General features: G+C 46.9%; 1 protein-coding gene across 1 annotated transcript in view; it reads right to left on the reverse strand.

Annotated features, from left to right (window-relative positions):
• The window catches only part of Caln1 (calneuron 1), a 462,493-nt gene extending 440,117 nt beyond the window's left edge, over positions 1-22,376 (reverse strand). The window contains exon 1 of the mRNA XM_032886858.1: positions 22,307-22,376. The gene's annotated coding sequence lies outside the window, so the exon portion shown is untranslated. The remainder of the gene's footprint in view (positions 1-22,306) is intronic.
• Between the last annotated feature and the right edge of the window lie 5,172 nt (positions 22,377-27,548).

A 27,548-nucleotide genomic window follows, 5' to 3' on the forward strand; every position in this document is an offset into this window, starting at 1 on the left:
ATCTCTGCCTTTCAAGTGCTGGAGTACGTTGGGCCAGCACACCTGCCTGGCCTTTCTGTAGATTCTAGGGGATCTTAACTCTAGTCTTCATGCAAATACTTCATCCACAGAGCCCTCTCCCCAGTCCCAGGAATAAGAAATATTCCTGAGGCACATGTCAGTCCTTTTAGCTATCAGATTATTAAGGCAACACACACACACACACACACACACACACACACACACACACACACACACACACATTGTCAAGTTCTCCTAGAGTCTCATTCTGTGAGAAAGAAAAAGATGGGGTTGGGGATTTAGCTCAGTGGTCGAGAGCTTGCCTAGCAAGCGCAAGGCCCTAGGTTGGTCCTCAGCTCGAAAAGAGAGAGAGAGAGAGAGAGAGAGAGAGAGAGAGAGAGAGAGAGAGAGAGAGAGAAGCCTGGAGCAGGACATAATGGGTAACTCATCTCCCAGAAGGAGATTTCACAGTTCTTCTACTTGTCAGACCACTTTACATGAGAAACTGGAGCTAAGACAATGAGGGTGGGAGGGACCACGCTGTGACTACAACATATTTAGCTATACATATTTCTTGTGCATGTGTGCGCACGTGTGCTCGTGCACTAATGTGCAAGGTGCAACACACACACACACCTTTCAAAATTTATTTTTAGTTAGTATATGAATGTGTGTCTGTGTGTGGTTATGTGCACATGTGAATGCAGGTGCCAGAACAGGCCAGAAGATGGCGCTGTATCCTCTGGAGCTAGAGTTCCTGATGATGATGAGCTGCCTGAAGTGGGTACTGGGAACCAAACTCAGGTCCTCTGAAAGGGTGCGCTTAGTCATCACCTTGTTTTTGAGACTGAAATCTCAGGTCGGGACCCCAAAGATGGACTTGCAGGAGTGGGACAGAGTATCCCTGGCCCTCTCTGTTCCTCTTCTCGATATGACCAGCTTGAATAAATCTCCTTTCTCTGCTTTTCGCTCTGGGTTGTTTGTTTGATCGATCTACTGAGGTCCCGTGGGGAGCCTAACTCTTGAGAGCTGACAGAGTCCCAGCTCTGACCCTGATGGCGCTGCAAAGAGAAAGAGAGTGCTGCAGAAGGTGAGCACACGTTATCTTAGAGGGGCAAACTTTGCCCTTAAAGTGCACAAATCAGGCAAGTTCTAAACAGCCTATTGAGGCCCAAGAGAATGGGCCAGCCAGCCAGTAAACTGCCCACTCAAGGAAATCCAGCACACGAATAGAGACAGCTCAGATACTCCCCGCAGAACCCAGCATCTCCACAGCATAGCATTCATGCACTGCCCAGGGGTCAAAGCAAATCTGCTGTCTGCACAAGGGAGGGAGGGAGGGAGGGAGGGAAAAAAGGAAAGAAAGAGGGAGGGAAGGAGGAAAGGGAGGGAGGGAAGAGGGGAGGGAGGAAGAAGGGGGAGGGAAAGAAGGAAGGAGGGAAGGAGGGAGGGAAGGAAGGAAGGAAGGAAGACAGACTATGTGGACTGGTTAGATGGATCAGCCAGTAATGACACTTGGCACTGGCCTGAGGTTGATTCCCGGTGCCACATGGTGGAAAGAGGGAATAGTCTCTCTCTTCTGACCTCCACACACATGTCATGGTACATACATATACATATTGTGTATACATCGTACACAACAAAAAAGAAACAAATAAATAAATAAAATGTAAATTTGTTTATTTAATTTTTTTAAAATTGGATTCTAATTCTGTTTCGCTTTGAGACAAGGTCTCGTCGAGCCCAGGCTGGCCTTGAACTTTCTATATAGCCGAGGAATGCCTTGGTTTCCTGATCGACCTACCCCCAACCCCCTGAGTGCTGGGGATTTCAGGCACGCCCACCACCCCTGGTGAATGGTGGCTCTGGAACACAAACCCAGAGCTTTGTCATATTAGGCAAGCGGCCCACAAACTGAGCTACCGCCCCTAACCCAAGGGATCCGATTCTTCTAGAGAAAGTTCTCAGCTTGCTGCAGTTAGCAACCTGTAGGACCTAGGCCACAACCAACCAAAATGGATACTGTCCGGCACCTGCAGATCACGTGGATGCCAGCCCTCATGAGGTTGTCTGGTGCTGGCTGCCCCCCAAAGAGCGTTCTGTTCCAGAAGTTGTTCTGGTCACCTCTTCAGTTTGAATAAGCCAACTCCACTACCCCCTCCTGCTCTACCAACTGTTAAAACATATGGGGTTGTACCCAACCAGCGGCCCTGGGCAACTGCCCTCCAAATTCTGTCAAGAAGAATTACCTCAGAATCCATTGCTTGGCGCTCACACTGCTATGAGAACAGCTACCTAGAGAGCTAAGTCCCTCCCTGTGAACCATAACTTGAAAATCTATTAGCAGTAACAAGTACCCCTTTCTTCAAGTAATGCCTTATTTCTTTAACATTTTTAACTTTTAAAATGCTTTTGGAGACAGGGTTTCACTCTGTTGCCCTGGCTGGCCTCAGACTCTCTATGTCGGCCATGCAGGATGAGAACTCACAGAGATCTGTCTACTTCCACTTCCCAAGTGCTGGGATCAATCACATGCACCACCTCTGGCCTCCCCACACATGTGCATGTAGGGATAAGTGTGAACCCGTACATATATAAACACCCGTGCACCCACAAAAGATTAACTCAGACCTACAGAGACTGTTTGGGGATCACCCTCCTCCTAACCATGTTGCTGCTGTGCTCTGAACCTTAAACATCCCCCACATAGGTCCCTTGTCTATGTACGACACGCTGGGTTGGTGGTGGAAACCTTAGGGGGTGGGTCCTTGCAGGAGGATGTTGGGTAATAGGGTCAGAGGAGTGTCTCTCTGTCTCTCTCTGTCTCTGTTTCTCTCTGTCTCTCTGTCTCTCTCTTTCTCTGTGAGTGTGTGTGTGTGTCTCTCCTCTGTCTCTCTCTCTCTGTCTCTCTCTGTCTCTGTCTCTCTGTCTCTCTGTCTCTGTCTCTCTGTCTCTCTCTGTCTCTCTCTGTCTCTGTTTCTCTCTGTCTCTCTCTGTCTCTGTCTCTCTGTCTCTCTATGTCTCTGTTTCTCTCTGTCTCTCTGTCTCTCTCTTTCTCTGTGAGTGTGTGTGTGTCTGTGTCTCTCTCTGTCTCTCTGTGTCTCTCTGTCTCTGTCTCTCTGTCTCTCTCTGTGTCTCTCTCTCTGTCTCTCTGTCTCTCTCTTTCTCTGTGAGTGTGTGTGTGTCTGTGTCTCTCTCTGTCACTCTGTGTCTCTCTGTCTCTGTCTCTCTGTCTCTCTGTGTCTCTCTCTGTCTCTGTCTCTCTGTCTGTCTCTGTGTCTCTCTCTGTCTCTCTGTCTCTGTTTCTCTCTGTCTCTCTCTCTCTCTCTGTCTCTCTGTCTGTCTCTCTGTGTCTCTCTCTCTCTCTGTCTCTGTTCTCTCTCTCTCTCTCTCTCTCTCTCTCTCTCTCTCTGTCTCTATCTCTCTCTGTGTCTCTCTCTGTCTCTCTGTGTCTCTCTCTGTCTCTGTTTCTCTCTGTCTCTCTCTCTGTCTCTCTCTGTGTCTCTCTTCCCCTTTTCCTTTTTCCTCCATTCCACCCCCAGGCATCACAAGGAGAGCGGCTCACTCCACCAAACCCTTCCTATCTAGATGTTTGCCACAGGCTCAAAAGAATGAGGCCAAACGACCATAGATTGGATGCTCCGAAACCATGAACCAAAGTAAGTCGCCCCTTTACAGGTGTCCCAACAATGAAGAGCTGGCTGAGACTTCTCTCCATCTTGACAAATGCCTCAGAGGCAGCAGTCAGACTCCATGGGCTGGAAGGACACTTGGGGCATTGCTGCTATGTTCTCCTCGTGAAGAACAGGCATGGGGACCCTCTTCTCTAGCTCTGTGGTCAGAAATTACTGTGCCTCTTGTGCACTGAAGTTCCCAGGAAGGGAAAAAATGGCCACATCTATGTTAAAGGTTATATAAGGCTGATCAGCTAACTAGGACTTTGCTATTGTGCAAAGTGGGGATGTTGGAGGTCCAGGGTCTGATTATCTTAGCCTGTCTTCGGCTCACTTGAACATCCTTTCAACCATCAGCCTTTGGAATGAATCCACTCAGTGGACCCTTAGCCTCCACCGACACATGAGCTAAGAATACCATCGGATGTGACAGTTAGAGGCAGTTGTCACAAAAGCCTGGTGACCAGTGTTTGATCCCCACAACTCATATAAAGGTAGAAGAAAAGAATCAATTCCACAAAGATGGCCTCTGACCTCCCCCTGTGTGTCCTGACTCATACACACACATGAACATACATTATACATATACACATATATAACAGTAATAATAATAACAATAATAAATACTAAACATTTTAAAAAGAATGTCATTAAATAACCTTTGAGGTTCGGCAGACTTCTCACTTTGCTGTTACCTGCCTAACTGATGCTCCCACAGATGTCTTTGGAAAATGCCTTGATTTACAACTTTCTTTTGACCCAGGATGACAGAGACCCATTGATCATTTCACAGTGGAACATGTTACTCAAGGCAGTGAGAGTCCACACGCCCAAGCCACACTCACGCACGTGTGCCTCAAATTAAACTCTCTCCGATTCTCTCAGCAGTGAGAACCATGTTTTGCAGTGGTCCTGAGCCTGGGATTTTACTTTCTGTGTTTGCGTCTCCTGCAGGGGCTTCCTCCCTCTATGCTGGTAGAAAGAGAAAGCTTGGGGTTACCCCAAAGTCCACCTCCAACCAACGCCATTCCTGGCCTCTCCTTGCTTTCCAGGTCTAGTTTTCTCTTTGCTTGTTGTCTCTGTTCATTTGTTTACCTAATCATTTTAATTATGCCTCCCATTTCAGCATGCGTCGCCATACTCAGCCTCCATTCTCGAACAAGGTGGAGAGCTACCTAACCAGAGGCCAAGTCCTGATTCCCCTGTAGTGGGCCACAGCTGTGTGGAGTTAGCCCTTCCAGAGTCCTCTTTAGCAGTCACTATCCGTGACAGCAACAGCACGACTCTCGTCTAAAACTAGAAAATCTGCCAGGCCGGCGAGATGGCGCCGATGAATCTAACCAAATTCCACTTTATTAAGCGCTCATGTAATCTTGTTAGCCTCTGTGTTCGCAGCGCTGCACTCCCAAGGGGCTCGGGAAAGAAATGAAGCCATCACTGGGTCTATACCAAGCAGATGCTACTCTTCCTGCAGTATCTGTGGAGTCTCCTAAGGTTCAAGGGCAATGGAGGAAAAATCCAGAATGTGGGGTGAGGCCAACTGGAGCTTCAGATGTCTTAAGTTCCGGATTGGGGGCTAAGAAGGAGAAACCTGCAGAAACACAGGCTGTCGGAGCTAGCTGCTGTAATACTAGACTTGGGAGGCTGGGGCCAGAGAGTCCAGCCCAACCCCAGCTACATGTACATCAAGACTGTGATGGTCAGAACCAACTGTCATTTTGACAGGCTCTAGAATCACCCAGGAGACACGTCAGGACATATCTATGAAGGACGTTCTAGGTCAGGTTAATAAGAGTGGGAAGACCCACCTGAAATGTGGGGGGTCACCAGCCCATGGCTGGGGTCCTGGACTGAACGATCTGAGCAGTAGCATCCGTCTCTCTCTGCTTTCTGACTGCAGATGCGATATGACGCACTTCCGCAGACTTCTGACACCGCGCCTTCCCCATGGGCCGTGTCCCGCAAACTGTGAGCCAAGGTAAATCCTCCCTCCCTCAAGTTACTTTTGTCAGGAGCTTTGACACAGCGACTAAATAAAAGTAACTATAGAGACTCCGTCTCAAAAAAAAACCCCTACCATCACCACCACCACAACAAAAACAGCGTTAAAAAGAGGGTTTCCGCTCTCTCCTCCAGCCGAGCAAGATGCCCAAAGGGAAGAAGGTGGCCCCGGCCCCCGCCGTGGTCAAGAAACAAGAAGCCAAAAAGGTGGTCAATCCTTTGTTTGAGAAAAGGCCTAAGAACTTCAGCATTGGGCAGGACATCCAGTCCAAAAGAGATCTCACGCGCTTCGTCAAATGGCCCCGCTACATCAGGTTGCAGAGGCAAAGGGCCATCCTCTATAAGCGGCTCAAAGTACCTCCTGCCATCAACCGGTTCCCCCAGGTTTGGACAGGCAAACAGCGACTCAGCTGCTTAAGCTCGCCCACAAGTACAGGCCAGAGACAAAGCAGGAGGAGAAGCAGAGGCTGCTGGCCCACGCTGAGAAGAAAGCTGCTGGCAAAGGGGACGTCCCAACTAAGAGACCGCCTGTCCTCCGAGCAGGGGTCAATACAGTCACCACTTTGGTGGAGAACAAGAAGGCTCAGCTGGTGGTGATTGCCCGTGATGCAGACCCCACTGAGCTGGTGGTTTTCCTGCCTGCCCTTTGTCGAAAGATGGGGGTGCCCTACTGCATCATCAAGGGAAAGGCCAGGCTGGGGCGCCTGGACCACAGGAAGACGTGCACCACGGTTGCCTTCACACAGGTTAACTCGGAAGACAAGGGTGCTCTGGCTAAGCTGGTGGAAGCTATTAGGACCAATTATAATGACAGATACGATGAGATCCGCCACTGGGGAGGCTACGTCCTGGGTCCTAAGTCTGTGGCTTGCATTGCCAAGCTGGAAAAGGCAAAGGCTAAAGAACTCGCCACTAAGCTGGGTTAAATGTACACTTAAGTTTTCTGTACATAAATATAATTACAAAATTTAAAAAAAAAAAAAAAAAGACGGTTTCCCTCTTCCCTCACAGACAGACAGAGTACCGTGACCTCTCTGTGCCCAGGTAAGCAAGCACTCAACCAAGGGCTCCACTCCCCAGCTCTTTTGGGGGTACAAAACACACTCTTAAGTCCACATATAACTAAAACTAAAGGGCTAGGGTGTGGCTCAGTAGTAAACCCCTTGCCTAGCATGGGCGAGGTTCTGAGATTTCGGGCACTGTAAACAAACAAACAAAAGGAAATCGGCTAGCAGTCAGCTGATCCTAAAGTTAGGCTGGAGAAATGAATCTCTCCCACTGAATTCAACTGCTGGAAGCAAGCAGGGCAGGAGAAACTCAACACGGGGGGGAGGGTGGAGGCTGGAGCCCTGGGGCTCGCTGGCCAGCCAGCTTAGCCAAATCGGGGAGTCCTGGGCAAGTAAAACACAAGGTGGGTCTGGAGAACTGATGGTCTCCAGGGGCAACAAGGTCTCGGGGCCAGGAAATCAACAGGGCTGTTGTCAACTTGAAACATTCATGAGGAGTTAGGGTCCAAAAAAACAACCTGGAGCCTAATTTGACATGGGCAGCTGGGGCCAGGGGCGTAGCTGTGCGAGTAAAGTTTTCACCATGTTGAGTTCAATCCCCAACAACGTAAACTGAGCATGGGAGAGAGTATCTACAGTCTGAGTACTGAAGAGGAGGAGGCAGGAAGATTGGGAGTTTGAGGTCACTCGTAGTTACATAGGAAGTTCGAGGCCAACCTGAGCTACATGGAGTCTAAAGCAGAAGGATCACAAGTTCTAAGCTAACCTGGGACACATAACACATTCCATCATATCCTGAGCTACATAGTAAAACAAGGGCAAGATAGAGAGACAGAAAAAAAAGATTGGAGGGACCATGGGAAAGGAAAGGAAGCTTGTCCCTCTAGGATCTTGTTTGTCCTTCTTGCTATGAGTCAAGAAACTTCGACCCAACTGAAAGTCAAAACCGCCTGTAGAGGTAACATGTGTTCTCTCACGTAGGATATTCGAAACAGCAAATGAGGCCCAGGAGATGCTCGGTGGTTTGGAATGCCAGCTGATCTCACGGAAGATCCAAATGTGATCCTCAGCTCCTATGTCAGTCAGCTTACAGCATGCCAGCACCCTCCCCACGCTGCATTTCGTGGAACACACACACACACACACACACACACACACTGAACTGTGCTTGCTTATACTAGAATGCTTTTGGCCTTGAGAAGAAGAGATATCCCCAAAACCCATGTTGGAAAACCTTGACAACTGCATTTATTACCATTATAGCTCCAAAAATGACAAATTCATTTGAAACCCAGTATCATCTTTGAATGATTATAGCTAAGAATCTGAAATTTAGACACCTGGGAATGTATATATCTTACAATATATATATAGGACACACTATGAAATTTAGACACCTGGGAGAAGAGAGAGGGTCTCATCTGAAATGTGTGTATGCATATAATGCATATACACATACATACACACACACACAACATATTTTATATAAATGTTTAGCTGCTTGATTCATATATACAATCAACAGATGAATATATAATGTCTATATATATATATTGTGTATTTACATTGTATATACATATATACACACATATACATTTTATATAAATAGTATATATAAAACATTATAATATAGTGTCTATATATACATTGTATATTTACATTGTGTATATATACATTGTATTATATTATATATACATTGTGTATATATTATATATGTGTACACATTATGTATATATACACATTGTGCATATATATAAATAGATCTCAGATCTCAGATCTAAGAAAGAATGACAAAATTTGCAGGAAATAGATGGACTTAGACTAGTCAGGGAGATCACAGCAACTCAGAAGGAAAAACACACGTGTTCTCGCCTTATATGAAGAGCCTGCTGATCATATGTGTGTATTGTAAACAAGTGTGCATAGGGGCACAGTGCAACACGAAGACAGAGAACCAGAATGGCTAAATGCTAGGGGATGGGGGAACTGAATGCACGGAACAGGAAGATAAAAAGCTAACTGGTTTTCCAGTCCTGCTTCTGTCGTGGCTATGTTTTGATTTGAGTGGTGGATAAGCGCACGTGCACACACACACACACACACACACACACACACACACACACACACACACCGATTTGGTAGTGACAGTGTAAACCCCAGCGTGAAGCTCGGCAGCTTTAGAATGGCTGTTCTAGCCGCATAGACATCTGCTGAGATGGATGGACTTGGACTCTGGTTCATGGGGATGCGTGGTGTTCATTAGCAAAGGTTGGTTTTTAACAATGTGAAGTTTATTTTAAGTATTTTTAAAGAAGAAAACCGTAGAATCATATACACTGCCATTGTAAAGACAACAAAGGTTGATAACCCTTAAGAGAACTGACCCGTGTCTTGGATCATAGTCTCCCTGTCTGTCTGTCTCTCTCTGTGTGTCTCTCTGTCTCTCTCTGTCTCTCTCTCCCTCTCCTTCTCCCTCTCCTTCTTCCTCTCCCTGTCTCTCCTTTTATAAATGTCTATCTCCCTGTCTACAATCCCATCCCTCCTTCCCCTCCCACCCTCCCGGCCAACACTTAAATCTGAAGAATGGACCATGTCTTATCTCTACTGATCAATTTCACTCGCTTTGCTTCTATCGAGCTCATTCTGGAAACCCTTTCTATAGCGCAGTCAGGGATCTGGCTTCAGCTGAGTGGAGGTCCCTGAGGAGGAAAGGAACTCTGTAGGCTTCTGGCAGCAGTGCGGAGCTATGTGTCCTTGATGAAGCCCTGTCTCAAAAAATGGGAAGACAGGGGTTGGTGGCACAGCTCATCAGGCAAAGGCTTTGCCACCAAGCCTGACAACCTGAGTTCAATCTCTTGGATCCACAGGGTACTGGAAGAAAACAGGCACGCACACACTTTGCCCTATGACCTCCACAAGTGTATCGTAGCGTGTGTGCACTCACACCCACCCATCTTCACACACATAACTACAATAAACATTTTTAATAGGAAAATGCAGGGTCCCCTCCACCTTGTTCTTCTGTGGATCTTTTTACTCTGTAGCAGAGGAAACCCACTTCCCAGCTTCCCTTAGTGTGCAGTAGCAAGGAAAATGTTCTCGTCTCTAAGAGACTCAGACTACCTTCTCAACAATGGACCCAGTGAAAGCCGGCCATGGCTGAAGCAAGGAAACCGCACCTCTTTCTTTAGAGCCTGAAAAGGTACAGAAGGGAACATGTCTGGGGAGACGGTAGAAAAGACTTGCTGAAGTCCCATTTACAATAGCTATCCTGAATTCCAAGGATGGGTACAAGGTTAGATGGGAGAGGGTAGGTGATTGCCCGCCTCCCAACACATAAACACTTTGGGAGAAACAGAGGACCTCATTTATCCAGAAAAGCTTTGGGAGGAAACAGAGGACCTCATTTATCCAGAAAAGCCTTGGGAGAAACCAGAAGACCTCATTTATCCAGAAAAGCCTCGGGAGGAAACAGAAGACCTCATTTATGCAGAAAAGTTTTGGGAGGAAACAGAAGACCTCATTTATCCAGAGAAGCTTTGGGAGGAAACAGAGGACTCATTTATCCAGAAAAGCTTTGGGAGGAAGCAGAGGACCTCATTTATCCAAGCATTGGGAGGAGGCAGAGGACCTCATTTATCCAGAAAAGCTTTGGGAGGAAACAGAGGACTTCATTTATCCAGGCCCTTAGTGATGTAGCCAGGCAGGTTTCTTTCTCAGGGGATCAAAATATCCAACATTCAGGCCCTGGGGAGGGAAAACAGCTCCAGGGAGCTGGCTGGGCTCCTTGAGAATGTGAGAATGTGGTGTCCCATTTGGAGCTCTCTGGAGAGTTCCGAGGGCCAAGTCTCTCGGCCTTGCTTTGACAAGAGTCACTTTTCATCTTCCTTGGCTCCGGGAGCCAGCCAAAGCATGTGGGTGAAAAAAAAATCAGTTAATAACTATGCACATTTTATAATAAATTTTAACAATTTAAGAGTACAGTACAGCTTTATTCTCGTTTTTATTTCACCACACTAATTCAGCGCATAATAACCTGCCAGGGACACAGAACCCACTTGACGTATGCTCGGAGCAGCAAGATAATGGAAAGAGCTTCACGGGGACTTCAGATTGCACCCCGAGCAGCAGAGGACTCCCCTTTTTCTTGGGAGCATTGAGGGGTGCAGCCCTGAGTTGCTGGGAGGAGACACAAGCTTGGCTCTCAGTGGCCGGCTTCGGTGTTGCTCTCTCCCCCATGGAAAGACTGGCAGAGGAGGGAGGAAAAAGCACAGATGGGATGTGCTAACAACAGTCTGGCTCTGCTGGGATCACTGCATTCCCTAGATCTCTTGGGCACTGGCTGCAAGGTGAAGTGGCTCTTTTCTTCCTGACAGCTGGCCACTCCCACCTTTCAGACCCTAGCTGAGCCCCAAGGAAATGTTCACCGGAGCACGGATTTAAAAATAAACAAACAGGGCCTGGAGAGACTGCTCTTTCAGAAGATTCCCCCCTCCAGCACCTACGTTAGATAGTTGACGATTGCCAGTAACTCCGGCTCCAGGAGATCTGACGCCCTCTTCTGGCCACTGTGGGTAACTGCATACAAGTGCGCATTCACAGACACAGACACACACACACATACACATAAATGAGAGTAAAATTAAATGTATTTTAAAAGGGAAAGGTATCTCCTGCTTCTAGCACCCGTCTTCTGACTACTATCCCAACCAATCCTCTTCCCAAGGAAGGAAGACATCCATCTAATGGTTTCAAAGGACTGAGGAACTGAGTTTCGCTGTCCATGGTACATTCAAGGCTTTTCTCTAAAGCACTGGTTCTCAACCATCCTAACACTGCAACCCTTTAATATAGTTCCTCATGTTTGGTGACCCCCCCATCATGAAATTATTTTGTTGCTACTTTATAATTGTAATTTTGCTACTCTTCTGAATCGTAATGCAAATATCTGATATGCAGGATATCTGATTTGCAACCCCCAAAGGGGTCATGACCCACAGGTTGAAAATCACTGTTAATGGATGTTGAAATAAATTAGTTGGATGGTATTGTCAGCAGTGGTTGGGGAAGAGATAACCCAGAATGGCCGATCAGCAGCCCGAGATATTTTCTTAATCGTTTAAGGACCTTTGCTCAGATAAAGCCAAATCCTGGACTTTGCCTGAGAAAATTTAAGGGTGAGCTAGTATGAAGCAGAGTAGAAATTTGTCAGAGGCTGCTCTGTGGTGTGTGTGTGTGTTTGTGTGTGTGTGTGTGTTTGTGTGTGTGTGTGTTTTATGTATGTGTTATGTGTGTGTTATGTGTGTGCATGTGTGTGTTATGTGTGTGTTATGTGTGGTGTGTGTGTTATGTGTGTGTGTGTTATGTGTGTGTGTGTGTGTTGTGTGTGTGAGTGTGTGTGTGTGTGTATGCGTGTGTTATGTGTGTGTGTGTGTGTGTGTGTGTGTGTATGTGTGGTGTGTGTGCTATGTGTGTATGTGTCTTATGTGGTGTGTGTGTATGTGTGCATGCGTGTGTGTGTGTGGTGTGTGTTATATGTGCATGTGTATGTGTGTATGGTGTGTTTGTTATATGTGTATGTGTATGCGTGTGTGTGTGTGTGTGTGTGTGTGTGTGTTGTGTGTGTGTGTGTTGTGTGTGTGTGTTATGTGTGGTGTGTGTTATGTGTGTGTGTTATGTGTGGTGTGTGTGTTATGTGTGTATGTTATGTGTGTGTTATGTGTGGTGTGTGTATATGGTGTGTGTGGTATTATGTGTGTGTATGTGTGTATGTGTGTTATGTGTGTGTGTGTTATGTGTGGTGTTATGTATTGTGTGTTGTGTGTGTGTGTGTGTGTGTGTGTGTGTGTTGTTGTGTGTGTGTGTTATGTGTGTGTGTATTTTATATACATATATATGCATAATATATATAAAATTTGTGTCTGAAGTTATTGTGTGTGTTTGTGTGGTGTGTGTGGTTGTGTGTTTGTGTGTGTGTACACCAGATCTCTTGGAACAAAGTTACATAGTTGTGAGCTGCCCATCAGGTTCTGGGAGCGAAAATCAGGCCCCCTGTGAGAGCAGCAGGTGTTCTTAATCCCTGAGCCGTCTCTCCATCCCTCAGGTGAACCTCTTTGGTAATAAAGGGCTCCAAGTTGCCTGGAGTGGGATTATCATCTGAATAGGATAAAACCAGTATCCATCTGAGCAGGAAGGGACTTCAATGGTCTTCAATGTAAGCAGGGTTTCTGGTGAGATTCTTTAAAAATTGCTGGTTTGCACTGAAGAGGGAGAAAGGCCTTAAACCCACAATTCTCAACCCCTTTTGACAAATCTCTACCCCCCAAAATATTTACATTACAATTAGTAACAGTAGCAAAATTATAGTTGTGAGGTAGCAGTGAAAATAATTTTATGGTTGGAGGTCACCACAGTATGAGGAACTGTATTAAAGGATCACAGCATTAGGAAGGTTGAGAGCAGTTAAGCAGTTAATAGCGTTGGAGTTCTTGCTTCTCCTCGGTGAGAGGCTTCAGCCAGACTCCAGTTAAGAGCCTTCTTTCCCAGCCAGCTATACCACTCCTGGGCATACACCCAAAAGATGCTCCAACACATAACAAGGATGCATGCTCTACTATGTTCATAGCAGCCTTATTTATAATAGCCAGAAGCTGGAAAGAACCCAGATGCCCTTCAACAGAGGAATGGATACAGAAAATGTGGTACATCTACACAATGGAATACTACTCAGCTATTAAAAACAATGACATTATGAAATTCTTAGGCAAATGGATGGAACTAGAAAATATCATCCACAGTGAGGTAACCCAGTCACAGAAGAACACACATGGTGTGCACTCACTGATAAGTGGATATTAGCCCAAAAGCTCGGAAGACCCAAGATACAATTCACAGATCATATGAAGGAGGATCAAGAAGAAGGAAGACAAAAGTATGGATGTATCAGTCCTTCTTAGAAGGGGGAACAAAAGTACTCATGGAAGGAAATACAGGGACAATGAGTGGAGCAGAGACTGAAGGAAAGGTCATTCAGAGACTGCCCCACCTGGGGATCCATCCCATATGCAGCCACCAAACCCAGTCACTGTTGCTGATGCCAAGAAGTGCTTGCTGACAGGAGCAAGATATGGATGTCTCCTGAGAGGCTCTGCCAGAGCCTTATGGATACAGATTAAGATGATTGCAGCTAACCATCTGACTTAGCATGGGGACCCCAATAGAGGAGTGAGAGGAAGTTCTAAAGGAGCTGAAGGGGTTGCAACCCCATAGGAAGAACTACAAAATCAACCAACCAGATCCCCCAGAGCTCCCAGGGACTAAACCACCAACCAGCTTGGAGGGACCCATGGCTCCAGCTGCATATGTAGCAGAGGATGGCATTGTCGGGCATCAATAGGAAGAGAATACCTTGGTCCTGTGAAGGATCTTTTCCTCAGTGTAGGGAAATGCCAGGGTGTTGAGGTGGAAGTAGGGGGGAGGGGAGCATCCTCATAGAAGCAGGGGGAGGGGATATGGGAGCGGGGGAGGAGAGCTGGAAAGGGGATAACACTTGAAATGTAAATTCATAACCTATCCAATTAAAAAAAAGAGTCTTCCTTCCTTTCTTGTACCTCCTTATTCCTCCCTATATTTCTATCTTGCCTCTCTTCCGAATCTGGAAATACGGATTCATGGAAATAGTATCTATTCCCATCACAGATTTAGTAGAGCATAAACAGATGCATGTATAAAAATACAAAACTATAAACCAAGGATAAAAAGGCAGAGTGGCTTTCAAAAGACCGTCAAATGACCTAGAGACTGGAGTGGGAATGACTGAGACATTAGATAGTTCGAGAGGCCCATCTTCGATTGGCTAGTCCCATTGCTCTGGGACTGTGGCAATACATTGTGGTGGGTGTGGTGGTTTGAATAGGATTGGCCCATGGGAAGGGGCACTGCTAGGTGTGGCCTGGTTAGAGGAAGTGTGTCACTATGGAGGCAGGGCTTTGAGGTCTCATATATATGCTCGAGTCTAGACAGTGTGATCAGAGCCTTCTCCTGGCTGCTTGCAGAAGACAGTCTCTCCTGCTGCTGCCTTCAGATCAAGCTGTAGGACTCCAGCACCATGGAGTTCTACACCATGTCTGCCTGCATGCTACCATGCTTCCTGCCATGATGATAATGGACTGAACCTCTGAAACTGTAAGCCAATTCCAATTAAATGTTGTCCTCTTTAAGAGTTGCCTTGGTCATGGTGTCTGTTCACAGCAATGAAACCCTGACTAAGACAGTGTAAGCAAAATGGCTTACCTTATGGGAAGGTATGAAAATGGAATATCCTATAAATCCCTTTAAGGGTATCCCCATGACCTAAAGACTTCTTCCTGTCAGGCTCTGCCTCTTAAACCCTACACCACCTCCTCCTACCAGTCCCAAGCAGGTGACAAAGCCTTCAACAAGTAAGACTGGGGAATGCTCTAGATCTAAGCTCGAACGGGGAGAGTCAGCTGACCAGCTTCCTTGGTTATGTCTTCCTTGTGTCACTGACCCTTAAATAGCTGTGACACTTTGGGGTCCAGCCATGGGTCTTCCTCTACCTATCGTTCACTGATCATCACATCTGACAGGACTCCCAACACCCTCTGTACTCTGACACTCAAGGCTGCCTCCGAGGTTAGGGAGATGGCTTAGTTGGTAAAGTACTTGCTGTGCAAGCATGAGGTCACAAGTTCTATCCCCAGCACTTGCACTTGCATGGTGCACTTTTAGTCTCGGTACCTAGAAGGGGAGAGAGCCCACTGGATAACCAACTTGGCAAATCCCAGTGAGTGACCCTCAACAAGACAGATAGTGTGAGATAGACACCTGAGATTATCTCTGTTCTTCACATACATGTGCACACATATGAACACACACACACACACACACACACACACACACACACACACACACGGTTGCCTCCAGCCAACAGGTCCTTCTAGACTCAAGTCTGACCACTCTCCCTTTCCCCCTGGGAGCCTCCACAGATATCTCCAAGTAAAAAATAAGAAACCCTAAACTGGCCTGGAGAGATGGCTCAGAGGTTAAGCACATCGTCTGCTCTCCCAGAGGTGCTGAGTTCAATGGCCAGCAACCGCATGGTGGCTCACAACCATCCGTAATAAGATCTGGTGCCCTCTTCTAGCCTGCAGGCACACATGCAGGCAGGATGCTGTATACATAATAAATAAATAAATCTCTAAAAAAAATAATAAAATAAATAAGAAACCTGCTGGACCTGCCCCACTTATGGGGTCCCCATCTCAGGCCACAGGAGCCTGAGTCACTGCCCACTCCTCTCCTTTCACACTGCTGCTCAATCCACCCACAAAGCCACTTGCCTCCTGCCTAGAAAGAGAAAAGCAGAAGCCTGGCACTTCCCACACATCCTCAGTGACCCCTTAACCAACCATCTTCTATTCCACCCAGTGTCCTGGTTTCATTTCTGTTGCTGTGATAAGATACTCTGACAAAAATTAACTTAGAGAAGAAAGAATATATTTGGATTGCAAGCCCAAGTTCATCACTTCCGGGGCCGGAGGGGTAGGGGGGTATATCATGGCAGGAACTCAGGCAGCTAGCCACATAAAACTGGATCAAGAGCAGAGAGAAATGGATACACCCACACTGCCTACTTCTTCTTTTTTTTTTTTCTTTTTTCTTTTTTTCGGAGCTGGGGACCGAACCCAGGGCCTTGTGCTTGCTAGGCAAGTGCTCTACCACTGAGCTAAACCCCCAACCCCCTGCCTACTTCTTCTAATACTCAGTTTAGCTTTTATGATTCTCATGCAGCTCACGAAGCTCCTGCCTAGGGAATGGTGCCACCCACGATGGACTGAGCATACCTACGTTGATTAACAATCAAGACAATCCCTCACTCACATGCGTACCAGTCAACCTGATCTAAACAATTCTTCAGTTGAAGCTCTCTTCTGAGATGACTCCATGCTGTATCAAATTGACAGCTAGGGCTGGAGAGATGGCTCAGTGGTTAAGAGCACTGACTGCTCTTCCAAAGGTCCTGAGTTCAATTCCCAGCAACCACATGGTGACTCACGACCATCTGAAACAGGATCCAATGTCCTCTTCCGGTGTCTCTGAAGACAGCAACAATGTATTCAAATTGACAGCTAGACCCGGACTATAAACCCCCATCCTGGCTTGTCTGCATCTCTCTCCAACTCCACCCCCTACCTCCACACAGAAGTGAAGATCATTTCAATTTGCTTCTGCTTTTGATCAGCATTCAATGCTTGTGAGAATTCCTTTTCCAAGGAAACATAAAAAAGCATCTACCCCCCACCTCCTCATAAGGTCCCAATGACAAACAAGTACAGTGCTACCACAGTTCCTCCTGAGGAACCAATGAGCTTCTGGGCTTACTTAAAGAGCATGGGGGCGGGGGAGTGGAGGAGTGCACGTGTCACAGGGCAGGAATATGAAGGGTCAGTTCTCTCCTTCCACCAACTGTGGATCTAACACAGTTTGCCAAGCTTGGTGGAAAGTCCTTTATCCAATGAATCCTATAAATCAGACCTTTAAGAAGAAAATTGATGGAGCGCGGATATAACTCAGTTGGTGTCATGCTTGTCCGGTGTGCATGAAGCCCTGGGTTCTATCCTGTTGTATGACCCCTTCCCTGTAGACATACAAACAGTTTCTACTCTTTTTCCTAAGATTCCAACAACAGAACAAGATATGGTCCCACCAACGTTCACTCCAGGGAACCAATGAATTTATTGGGCTTTCTTCCAGAAAGGTAAGGGGTTACTGGTAGAATGGGGTTGGGGAGCCCTAGTATGGCTCCACAAAGTCTTCACCCAGTGTGAATGATGCCTTCCCCATATCTGCATAGATGGAGCCCCTTCAATTAACCTCCTTCAAGCCTTTGTACTCTAGCACCTCCAAAGACCCCAGGCTACTTGCAAGAAGGGCAGAGATGTATATGATGACCGTCCCCACCCTCTCCTTCTAAGAGAGAATGTCAGGAGTCAACAGGCCCAACTGGGATTGCTTCTCGAAAGCAGGCGCCGACGCTGTCATGAAGACTGTTCACCCCAGAGGACTAGCACACTGCCTCCCGTCTCCCTCAACCTCAAAGCCACAGCTCTTACAGTGGCTTCAAGACTCATTATGCCATAGAGGGGACTATATGATCCATCTCCTCTTGTCTCATTTTTGAGACAGAGTCTACTACATCCTCGGTTAGCCTCAAACTGACTGCATGGTGAAAGGTGATCTTGAGCTTCTGATCACGTAGGCAGGAGGCTGCCTCTCCTTCCCAAATGCTGGGATGACAGACGGACACCATCATACCTAGTTTAAGAAGTACTGGGGGGTGGACCTCGGGGCTTCTGCATGCTAGGCAAGAGCTCTGTCGACTCAGTTATATCCCCAGCCCAGCCCTCCACTACGAGGCTGAAGCATCTACACATGCACATACAGAGACAGACAGACAGACAGACAGACAGACAGACAGACAGAGACAGACAGACAGAGATTGATTGGGACAGGGGTGTGAAGGACGTGGAGGGGAAGATTAGTTTTCTCTCTTAGAATAAAATCCTTCCCCTTGAAGAATCCGAGACCCTTTGTAATCTGGCCACATCTCCAGCCTTCCTCTCGCCATGTGGCTATGGAAGGCATAGCCAACTGGAATCTCTACCACCCCCCTAAAGTGGTTCATTAACTTCTGACCTGTACATGGGCTACTTACAGGACTAGAATGTTCTCTCAGTGTCACTCCTTTGGGGGAATCTATGTAGGGGTCACTTACTTGAAGGAAGATTTCTCTGACCCCAAGTTAGGTAGATTTCATAGATTTCTTGCCAAGGATCACTAGAACCTTGGCCACTTGGAATCTCTATCGTTGAACAATCCGCTTTATAAAGCTTCGAAGTTTCAGGGATTTCCTTACAGGAATGGAAAACTAAACAAAACAAGTATCCAGAAAGCACTATTCATTGGCTCGAAAGGCGCTGAGTGTCTCCACACCGATCATCTTATTGATTATTGTTTAATAAATTGGTTGATGTCTTCTCCATAGTAGAGCAATTATATAAGCAGATCTTTCTATCCAGAGCTCTTTCTACCTTTCAGAGCCTTTCCTCAACATTTAAGGAGGAGGCAGTCGCTCATGGTAGGGGACTCCTCTACCATACGCTTGCCCTGACAGACTGGAGGTACCAAGGACATCCGGAGCCCACAGGCATCTGATACAGGTCTCAGAACAGGAGGCAACTACTTTTTACCACAATTCAAGTTTCTCCGCCAACGGATATGCTTTAGTGCACACTTATTACTGCTGTGGGATTCTTCTGTAACTCTGGCTCGACTGTATCCCTTCAGTAAACTAGTGAGAACTGGTCATTAAAAATCACCTGTGTTGATGGCTGAACGTCCACGGAACATCATGTATTCGTTCAATTAACTTTTATGGAGAAGAAAAGTCTGGCTAGGTCCTGCTCCAGCCTTTGGGAGAAAGGTAATGGCAGAATCGCATAGGAGAGGTCACCCCTGCCTTTCAGAAAAGGCTCAGTCCAGCTGTCAGGGGAGGACCTATTGTAGTTATCTAAATGGCTCTATCCTTGGGTTGATGTGCACTTAATTGATAGCAGCAGAAACAGGAGATGGTCTTTCCTTGTGCCTAGGACATGCATGGACTTCAGGTGCATTATCTCTCTCAACCCTGACACCTTTAATCTATGGCAGATTAGAGCAACAGATCACCTGCCAGGCCACACAGTGAGTTCCAGGCTATCGGCACTCTCCGTCTCACACCCCAATACTCTGAGCACCTGCTCAGGTCATGTAGTGGATGCTAATGGTTAGAGATGGTGGTGCCTGCTCCCGTCTTAGCACATGGCGGGGGCATGGGGATCACCATGTGTTAGAGATCAGCCTGAGCAAATGCTCTGTCTCAAAAAAAAAAAAGTCTAGGGATGTGCTCAGTTGGGAAAGAGCGAGGCTAGCATGCCCAGAGCCCGAGTTCGATTCCCAACACTCTGTGAGCCAGGAGCGCTCGAACACACCTGTAACGCTAACACTGAAGAAATGAAGGCAGGGAAGTCAGAAGTTCAAGGTCAGTCTTAACTAGAGAACTCGAGAACCTGAATTGTATCCCCCCAAAAAAACACATAAAAATGCCAGGCATGGTGTTGGATACTAGTAATCCTAGTCCTGGGGACACAGAGACTGAAGGATCTGGAGACCCACTGGTCAGCCAGTCCAGCCTAGCTGGTAAAGTCCAGGCCAGTGAAAGACCCTATCTTAAAGGAGGTGGGTGGGCAGCATTCCAGAGGTTGACCTCTGACCTTTATCCATACGCTGACATACACACCCACTCAAACAGGGGTTCTCGACTTTTTTTAATGCTGCAAACCCTTTTAATACAGTTCCTTGTGTTGTGGTAGCCCCACCCACCCCTAAAATCACTTTGTTGCTACTTCATGACTGTAGTCTCGCTACATGAATCATAATGTAAACATCTGTGTTTCTGCAGGGGTCACCCGGGTAAAAAGTCATTCGACACCTACACCACCCCCCAGGGGCCTCGACCCACAGGTTACGTACTGATGCACTAACAGATAAAGAGGCTATTAAAGGACCGAATGACAGATTATCTGTGTTGCCAGATCTGGGCAAACCCCGCTGTAAGCTTTACTCAACTTGAAGGCCAGAAGATATCAGTAAATTGAAAACACACATGCCCCATTAACTTGCAACGAGGAAAAAACAACAGTCCTCTGATTTACTTATTGTTCACAGGTCCCTGCCAGGACAGAGACATCCTTTGTGATACACACCCCAGGCCTCTCTTGTCAAAACCTCAGAAGGCTGGGAGGGGGGCTGTTAGCAACATCACACAGAGCAGCAGGGGCCTCCAGCTTTGAAAAGGACAGGAGAAAGAGGTACCCTGTGGAGCCCCCTCATGGACCTTGACCTCTGAACCCTCCAGCTGGGCTTGCCGGGGACTCATCCCGATGACAATGGCCACAGTCCTGTTTGCAATCCCCAGGGAAGCTGTTTGCAGAGGAACTGCAAGTACAGCTTTGGGCAAAGCCACCATACCTTGCTTCCCCCAGTCCGCACCTCCATCTTGCATGATGAAGCCCTCTGCGACTATTTTTTTTTCCCAGAGAACAATTATTCTTGGGTTTTCTTTGGGAGGTGGGGGGGGGTCTTCGAACTGCCACACAAATCCCCCAGTAGCCACAGACATTGGTGAGTCCATCGTGTGCTACATTCTAGGGCTATGAGCAGACTCCCCTAACCAGAGAGTTTCAAGCTGTAGAGAAGTTTGTTTTTCTACTAATACGGATTGCAACCGACCTACAGTGTACGAGAAGCAGATGCTTAAACCCAGAGGAAATGCCCAGCCTTGACTAGGGGGACCGGGAAGGATTCCACGCATAAGAACTACTGTTCAAACAAATATTCTGAACCTCTGTTGGTGCTCACAATTGGTGGAGGGGGACTCCCTACTGACATAACTGGGTTACAGCTCACCTTCGTCCTAAAGGTTTAGAAGGGATGCTCCTTACCCAGCAGGTTTAAAAAGGAGTCACTGGGAGACATCTGCAAAGGAGTTTTCTCTTCCTAGATGAGTCTCCCTGATGAGAAGTTGATATCCCTGCCCCAAGGCCAAGTGGATCCAGGGAGCCGGTATTCAGAATAAAGAAGCAACCGTCTTCAGGAAACTGGCTTTCAGGGTCATCTATGGAGAGATGGACGCTGACTGAAAGGAAACCTTTTCCTTGGGTCTAGGCTGAGAGGAGAGGTTCACCCCAGAAGGAGGCTGTGTGGGGGTGGAAACAAATCAATGTAGAATTTGTAGATGGATGTGTGCTCAGGGCCCGTGTACAATTTACAAGTGCAATGTGAAAAGAAAATAAATCTTTCTCCCTCGTTCTCCCTCGTTCTCTCCCTCGCTTTCCCTCCTCGCTCTTTTTCTCTCTGCCAGGCTCCAGCAGATTCCTAAATCAAAACAAGTCTTTAGAAGAGAGCCTCAGGCTGGGCTAGAAGTGAGTTTCCTCAAGAGGCAGAGGTGAAGAATCTTTGAGAACAGACAGCTTTTTTTTGCCCCCAAACCTGGCACCATTCAGAGTCTAGGGTACAGGGACAGGTGTTGACATGGGGCACCTCTGGGATGATTTCTGAAAAGTTGTATGGTTTGCACAGCCATCTTCCGTCTGAGTGGCAGGTCATGGATTTCTTTCAGAAAAGCAAACTGAGTCAGGGTAACGTCCTTTTTCATGATCACCAAACAGTCAAGGGACCCAGCCAGGAGAAGATGCTTTTGCACAAGCCAGAGCCGGACTAACGATGTTTTCCCCACTTCTGCAGCCCACCTGAGCAGCGAGGTGAAGCCAGGGCCAAAACAAACAAATGAGGACCACCCTCCAACGCGTCCCCTTCCTTCCCCTCCTTCCCTCCAAAGCCCAGGGAATCGAGACTTGATTTGTCTCAACTAAATCCTGAGCTGGGGGGGGGTCCGGAGAGGATGAAGAGGGAAAGAGGGGAGCCAGGGGGGCCAGGCAGCGTCCATGCAGTTAGTGTCTTATTGATTTAGAGGCACACACGAGCCAGCGGAAAGGACCATACCTCCTGCTGATCTCGGGAGAAGTGCTCCAAGATCCATGGCTGTGGAGTTGGGGGAGAGTCGCTAAGCCATCTGAAGGAACAGAGCACTGCAGCTCCTCAGCCTGATGGACCAGGGCGAGCTTTAATTAACAGGGTCTGATGCCTCTTCTTTTTTGGTAACTGAGCAGATTTAAAGGGCTAGAGACCCAATTTGAAGGGTGCTGCTGCCTGCTGCTGCTACTCGGGCTGCTGCTGTGGCTGCTCCTGGCTGCTGCTCTCGGCTGCTGAGAAAGCTTCCTGCAGCTCGCTAGTTCCAATGAGGAGATGGAGCCAGGAGGACAGGAAATGGGGCTGCTCGTGCAGGGTCCCTTGGGATCTGAGGTTGGGAAACTGGACCACGGGTACCAAGCACAGCCCACAGCAGTGAGTACCGACGTCCTGCCTGCTTGTCCTCTTTGGCCAGGGAGAAGGGCTGCACTGGAGGGGGTAGGCAGGTAGCATCAAGGGCACCCTGTCCCCACCGGAGCCTGGACAGGACGCTGGTCAGGGAGAGTGGGAGGGAGTTTCTGTTCAGAGAGGGTTCCTTGAGCATGACCACTGTAGAATGTACACATTCAGACACAAGCCTGCCCTTGCACATGCTTGCCTGCACACACACACACACACACACACACACACACACACACACACACACACACACACCTGTGTGCAGACACCTATATGGGGCTAGAGAGATAGCTTGTCTGTTAAAGGCTAAGCTCTTAACCAAAAAAGATATCTGTGTGCACACACACCAGTCCAATTAGATGTGCCTATGTACACATACAGGTCTAATCTCTCTCTCTCTGTCTCTCTCTCTCTGTCTCTCTCTCTCTGTCTCTCTCACACACACACACACACACACATACACACAAAGCTCATATACATACATGCCTACTTGAGTATACACACATCCACTTGCATACAAAAGGTGCCTCCCCACCACCTTCCAATACCAGACTTACGTCCCCTACACCTATAACTTACAGTAATAGTAATGTGACCAAGAAAATCTGTAACATCAAGCTTGGCTAAGAGAGCAGCCAAGAGTTAGATGTCCACAGACACGAGGAAAAGGAACACGTTGTGTGAAATTTCTGCTGAGTTCCTGAGTCCCTGCTGCTTCTGAGAGAGCACATACCCTCGTTAAAGACCATATTAACTTAAAAAAAAAAAAAAAGGTTGGATTTATTTTTGTTTTATGTGGATATGTGTGTGCATGTGTGTACACAAGCATGCACGCATGCAAGTGTGTGTGCAGTGCCTGCGAAGGCTGGATGAGGGACGTGGGTGCTGGATCCCTTGGAGTTAGAGCTCCACAGGGTCGTGAGTCCTTTCCAAGGTGGGTGCAGGGTAGGAGCAGAAAGCTCGCACACTTAGCTGCTGAGCCATCTTTCCAGCTCCAGGAACTGTGTAATTGTTGACACTATCACAGCAGAGACCGTTTGACACGATGCCTTTCTCCCTCCTCCTGCTAAGGCAGCCACTGGCCTCTCAGTAGTCTTCTCCATGGCCACTCCATGCCCCTGCCTCCCGTTTCTTTAGTCAGTAAGTTTAGTGGCACCTTACCAGGCACTCTGTGACTATGAGTGTGGAGGGGGCTGATGCATGCTGGGTAATGGACGCATGCAGAGGTAAGAGCTGTGTTTTCCTGTGTTGCCCTCCCCCTTCTTTTCTAAGACAGAGTCTCTCACTGACCTGGAGCTCAACTATATGGCTCCATGAGCCCCACTGCCTAACCTGCAGATCTTCCTGTCCCCATATCCCCCATTCTGGGGTTACAAGCACACATCATCATGCCTGTCTTTTTATATGGGTGCTTGGGATTCAAACTCAGGTCCTCGTGCTTAGATGACAGGTACTATATCAATGAAGTCGTCTTCCCAGCCCTTGCCTGAGATTTTTTAATTCCATTCGCCCCCAACAAGAAAACAAACAGAGTCAGCCAATCAACGTTCAGCATCTAACAGTCTCCCGTGTACAGGTCCGAGTGCATGCTAAGATGGTGGGTGTGAAGGGGGAATCTCAGATTCCTCCCTAGGATGCTACAGTCAGGTGTAGGACCATCTTCTCCTCTTAAACCTGCCTTTGTGACTCGTGAAATGACAAGGTCAAACCAAGCCAGCGATGCTCTATATGGAAAGAGGAAGCAAAGAGGAGACGGGGACTTTTCAAAAGCTCGTCCAATTATAGCAGCACTGAGCTTAACCAAACCCTAGATGATTGAAACAGCCTCATGAAGAGAGTATGCACGTAAAAAGGGAACCATGAAACAGCACACAGGCCTTTAAGGAGATGAGAAGTGAGAGGTGGACAAGGGATCCCCCCTACTCCCTCCTCCCTCTGAGAAATGGATCCTCCATTTCCTCCTCCCCACTGAGAAATGGTCCCTGCATCTGGCCCAGGTGGCCAAAGAGAGAAAGTCATTCTTTAGACCTCACCTGGGACATAGGCAGAATCCCCACTTCCCTCTGCTCATCCACTGCCGGCTACCTGCAGCGTCACCACCCTCACATGCATGTGTGCTGGCCGCAGCAACCCTCCACACACTTAGAGCGTGCCCCACAGAGAATCTGACGTCACCCTCTTGGACCCAAGTTCTGCGCACTTCCTTGCCCTGTGCCTCTTGAGGGGGTTTCTGTATCACCTTTTCCTGACTAGAAAGCAAGCCAATCCCAGCACTTATAAGGTGAAGGCGAGGGGTGGGGGAGTTCCCAGAATAGCCTGGGCTACATAGTGAGATGAAAGAAAGGAGGGAATGAATAAAGGAAGGAAGAAAGAAGGAAGGAAGGAGGAAAGGAAGAAAGGAAGGAAGAGGGAAGGGAAAGAGAGAGAGAAGAGAAGAGAAGAGAAGAGAAGAGAAGAGAAGAGAAGAGAAGAGAAGAGAAGAGAAGAGGGGAGAAGAGAAGAGAAGAGAAGAGGGGAGAAAGAAAGAAAGAAAGAAAGAAAGAAAGAAAGAAAGAAAGAAAGAAAGAAAGAAAAAGGGAGGGAGAAAGAATGAAAGAAATAAAGGAGGAAGGAAGAAGGAAAGATGAGATAGAAGAAAAGAAAAATGGAGAGGGAGGGAAGGAAGGTAGGAAATAAAGAAAAGAAAAAAAAGAAAAGCGGAAATGAAAAGGAGGAAGAGAGAAAGGGGGAGGGAAAGAAGGAGAAAAGGAGGAGGGGAGGGAGGGAGGACTAAAGAAGAAAGACTGATGATATAATATGTCCTTTCCCTAGTGATTGACAGGGGGCTGCCCGCCCTCTCCACCCTTATCTCCCCACCTCAACCCACCTTACCATTCAGACAGGGTCCTTCAGTGGATCTGAAGGTCATGGTTTGCATCCAGTGAGTACCCAGGATCCATCTGTTTCTGCCTCCCCAGCACTGGAGTTAGAGCCATGTACCACTCTAGTAGACTCCTTTTTACATAGCTGCTGGGGATTCAAACTCAGGTCCTCATGCTCGAGCAGCAAGCCCTTCAGCCATATCATCAACCCCTCGGTGTCCTTTGATAACTGCTAACCCAACCTTGCTGTATCCTTAAGAAAAGAAAAGGACTGGTCTGTCCTGAGGCAGAGAAAAAAGTACATCAGGATCACAACCCTCAGGGAGTGGAGTGGATGCCATCGAAGGACCCCTGGGTTGGAACCCTCCTCAGAGGTCTGACTAAAAACTCCATCAAGCCCTTCTCAGGCCAAGTAATGTCACCTTTGCCTTTGGTTCTTCTACTCCTAGGCTGGTAGCCCTTCTTGTAGTTACTAATTCCTGGGCAAGTTCAACTTTCCAATTTCTGTGCAACCACTCCCATGTGTTAAGTGCCATCTGTTTGAAACATCTAGTATGGTTTTTGTTTTCCTGACTGGACAAGATTTTTTTTTTCCTTGGAAATCCCAAATTGGAATGTTCTAATAGTCACGATTAAGCCTCAGTCAGAACGTTCTGGCACAAAGTACATATCTTGGAGTATGTTAACATTTACCAATTAAATGAAATTATAAGAGAGTAAGAAAGAGAGAATGGGAGCTCATCCTCCACATTGGAGGATGCTGGCACAGCTCGGTGTTACCTATTTATCATCGACGACACCAAATTTATAGGCATCAAGAGAGAAAAATATCCTCAGCCCAATTTTACATCCGATAGATTCAAGACAAAAAAAAAAATAAGAGGCAAGAGAGAAATTTGAAAATTGGCCTGAAGGCCACCCTAAGAGATAAAGACAATCGTGATAACATGCGCACGGTTACACGCTCGTTACTGAGCTTTGGTTCATTGTGTCAGGTCAATAGCACACTGTATTGATATTTTGGAAGTTGAACAGTGTAGCTGGGAGGGAATCTGAGAAACTGAACTCATCTGTTAGTGTACCCCACATGCGGTCTCTATTCTGACAGACAGACAGACAGATAGATGATAGATGATAGATAGGTAGGTAGACAGATGATAGATAGGTAGATAGATAGATAGATATAGATTATAGATATAGAGTATACATATGAGTATAGGTAATAGATTATAGATATATAGATGTAGACATAGATTATAGGTATAGATATACATTCTAGATTATAGTATAGATTATATATTATAGATATAAGTACAGGCATAAATTATAGATATAGATAGGTGTAAATATAGATTATAGGTATAGATTATTATTATAGATCTAGATTATAGGTATAGGCATAGATGATAGATAGACAGACAGACAGACAGAGATAGACAGACAGAGAGACAGATAGATATAGATCATAGATATAGAGTATACATATGAGTATAGGTAATAGATTATAGATATATAGATGTAGACATAGATTATAGGTATAGGCATAGACTATAGATTGATAGATTGATTGATTGATTGTAGGTATGATTATAGATATATATTACAGATGTATAGGTATAGATTATAAGTATAGGCAAAGATATAGATATAGGCAAACAAATCAGTCACTTTGGAAACAGAAGAACATGGAGCCCACACTAGAGAAACTCCTTTAAGGCAAGGTCTACTGAGGCCTCTGTCATCTTCTTTCTACACACTGAGGAGAATGAATGAGCCTGTTTGTCATTACTGTAACAAAGTACCTAGGTTGGCAGCTTTATAAAGAAAAAAGGTTCAGCTCATGGTTTTTGAATCCGAAAGTCCAAGTTTGGGTGACCTCAGTAACAGTCCAGCCTGAGGGCCCATGGATAAGGTGGTTGGGAACATGATGGAGCTGAGGAACACGCGATCACAAT

Source organism: Rattus rattus, chromosome 16 (genome assembly GCF_011064425.1).
Source record: "Rattus rattus isolate New Zealand chromosome 16, Rrattus_CSIRO_v1, whole genome shotgun sequence".
In the NCBI taxonomy this organism is placed as follows: domain Eukaryota; kingdom Metazoa; phylum Chordata; class Mammalia; order Rodentia; family Muridae; genus Rattus; species Rattus rattus.